Source organism: Sinocyclocheilus rhinocerous, unplaced genomic scaffold (assembly GCF_001515625.1).
Source record: "Sinocyclocheilus rhinocerous isolate Xijiao unplaced genomic scaffold, SAMN03320098_v1.1 scaffold478, whole genome shotgun sequence".
Lineage (NCBI taxonomy): Eukaryota > Metazoa > Chordata > Actinopteri > Cypriniformes > Cyprinidae > Sinocyclocheilus > Sinocyclocheilus rhinocerous.
Genome location: NW_015651483.1, coordinates 2,199,917 through 2,203,301, shown reverse-complemented (window position 1 = coordinate 2,203,301; position 3,385 = coordinate 2,199,917).

Sequence of the window (3,385 nt, the reverse complement as noted above, 5' to 3'; positions counted from 1 at the left end):
GTAGATATGTGGGGGCGTGTTAGAACGAGCCGTTTTAGGTAGGTGTGGCTGACTCTTAACTTTTATAAAGAATATCTCTTTGGATTTGAGACTTTAGTCTTTGCAACTTTACAGATCTTCTTTATGCACCAAGAGCTTGTAACACTCCAAAGAGAAAGGAAAACTTGAAATCGCATTATATGACCCCTTTAAATGCGGCCCGCTGTGAACTCGAGTACCCTGCTCTAGTTGATGGTTCACTGTGTGTCACAGCAAGAAGAGAGAAGAAAACACTTGAGTTCAAGAGTAAGGAAAAATTGAAATCGCATCATATGACCCCTTTAATAACAGAATTTTCATTTTTGGGTGAACTATTCCTTTCAACTATGGTAACTAGTAAAACCATGGTTTATTTTGTAGTTACTATAATTTTACTGTGAATGCTGTATTAAAACCAACTATGGTGACTGTAGTTAAACCATGATTATTTTTTTAGTTACTTACTACTTACTACCACAGTTTAACGATGGTTACTCTAGTAAAAGCATGGTTAATTTGTGTAAGGGATCACAGTTTGACAATCTAAAGAAATTGATTCAGCATAATGTGGTAGACTGCAGATGGCATAAGCTCACCGTATTCTCTGGAGAGAGAGGGTAGTATAATGGTTTGCTTATTTAGAGGTTTGGTCGGATAAAAAGATAGTGTCTCACTTGTTCAGATGTGATTACTGATTAAACAAACTGCCCCTTTATACGGGCAAGGGGGTGGAGGTGGAAATTAAACAAGAAAGAACGAGACACAAAGAAACTCAGAAAATGTTCTGAGTCAGCTAAGCTGGATTTCTCCAGCGCAGCGCCCCCTACTGGCCCACCCTCCCAAATACAACAAGCACTGTGAGTTTTCTTACTTTTCTGTTTCTTCACTATGGGTTTCAGTCTGATTGAGAGGAATGCCAGTCATACAACTCTCCAGACACACACACACACAATTCATCTCAACACCCCGCAGGTCTCCACATGTTTGCATAAACACACACATTGGAAAAGAGTCACAGTCGGGAGAGTCTGATTAAGCGCTGTGAGTGTATTACACATATATAAAACAAAGACCTGTGTGTGTGTACGTCTGGAGAGCTGTGTATCAGGCATTCCTCTTCGTCAGATTCATGGTCACGACTGGGAGCTCTGTGTTTTTTGGTGAATGTTTAGTTTTGCACGTTTTGCTTGCCGTCGAGTTCCAGCAACACGCTGGGAGTGTGAGCTTTGGCCATAAAGGCACATTGTGAGGGGCGGCTGTGTAAGCGTGGCCCTGGGGTGGTATTTTCTGTATGGATACAGACTTTGACCCTGAGCTTAATTGTGGGTTGGGGGTGCAAGAGGTCACTGAAAATTTGTATTTGAATGAAATGTGATGGACAGGGGTACGTGCAGTACGTGGTTGGGTGTTTGTGTCGCATTTTGATACATTGATGAGAAATGTGGGAGAGGTTTTTTGGGGGTTTATGTTCTTTTTTTATATATATTTTTTAACTGGATCACTGCTATGACCCTTTTTTTTAAATGCAATTAGATTTTTCATACAAAATGCAATTCAAAAAAATATTATTTAAATAAACCTTTTCTATAATAAGAATTTTTGACATTACTAAATAATTTTTTTTTAATATTCAATAAACGAAGAAAAAAGGCTCATTAAAAATGAAATTCTTGATAAGAAAATCCATATTGACCCTATTGCTTTATTATTGTATATAAATTATATTTTTGTATATATTATTGTATCTTTTTAAAATATTTTGTGTATATATGTATGTATGTATGTATGTATATATTGCAATGTAAGCTGGATAAAAGTATCTGTCAAATTCATAAATGTAAGTTTATTTTTGAATAATTTATGTTGCTTGCAAAAAATGTCAGGTGAATTTTGAATGGATGTCAGTGAAGAAATATGCTTTTTGAATGGTGTAATTAGATTTAGAACCAAATAGTTTCTTAATTTGAACATCTCTTTGTCATTAAAAACGCTTCAGGAAGTCAAAAGCATGTGTGCACTTCAGATGAGCACACAGATGAGTGCGTATGTGTAAGTGGACATTTGGCCCTCACATTGACCCGGGCCTTTGGGTGTTAAGATACCCAGAGGCTCCTGCTTTGAAGTGCACAGTCCGCACACACACGCCCCAAATTTTCAGAACATTCCCTCCGTAACGCCCTTTCTCTCGTGACAATGAGCTCAGCAATTTCTCCTCTCCTCGCTCAGAATCAGGGCCGTCACTCGCTCACTCTCACGTTCCCTTTCAGCTGTAGCCTACGTGCTGTAAAGCACATGCTCTGTGCACTTTTGTGATCTGCTCCCTCTGTGTATTGTCTGTGATTTGAAATACACTCATACACGTTCACACAGAGACTTAATGAACCTGTATGTGGGGGTGGGCAGGGTGATCGCACTCACTTCTCAGCCAAAAAGAGGCCAACAGATTTGTTTTCATGACATCAGCATTTCTACAATACTGTTAATGAGACAGTCCCTGTGTGAGTAAATTATTGGGGACTGTCTGTTCCTACTTTTATATTTGCTCTCTCATAATGTTTCTTTTTGGATGCAGTTCATCATATGAGGTATGGGTAATTTGATTCTGGTATTTTGGGTCTGTGAGGAAGAATTCAGATACGTGTCAAGGTATGTGATGTGATTTGAGTTGTGTCAGTGTTAGCTGGATTAATGGTTTAGTGGCGTCAAGCTCTGTTCCAAAGCTGCCTTGCTTTCTACTGCCTGCATGCATAGGCAGCTGCCTTCTAAGGCAACACCGAATGTGAAATTGAATTGATCAAAACAAAGTGACAGTTTTGAAACCCTGTACGTAGGTACCTGCATGTAACACAAATGTCCTGCATGTCATCATGTACAGCGCACAGGAGACTTGACACAATTGAATACAGTGGAGTTTGGCATTAGCATGTTACTAAGCTAATGACAAGATATTAATTTAATTCATTTAACTATTAATTTAACAAACTTGAAATGAATTAATTATTATAAAAATATTTATTTATTTATTTCTGTTATCTCTGTCTCTATCCACCATTTTGGTTACCTGTGAAATATATATATTGGCACATAGAGCTGTGACTATGCTGATTCACATTTGAAATGAATTTGGATTTGGACCGCTGCCTGGTCCAGTAAGTCTGTGCTGGACAGTGTTTAGATTTTTATTTTGTTTTGTTTTTTGTTTTGTTTTATTTCGTTTTTTATTCAAACTAAGATCATAAAGTTTTACTGCTGACAGTTCATGTTTGTTTGTTTGTTTGTTTATTTATGAAATGTAGTCATATATGATCATAAAATGTTATCATTGACATATATTTTGTTTTATTTATTATTTTATTTTTTAGTAATT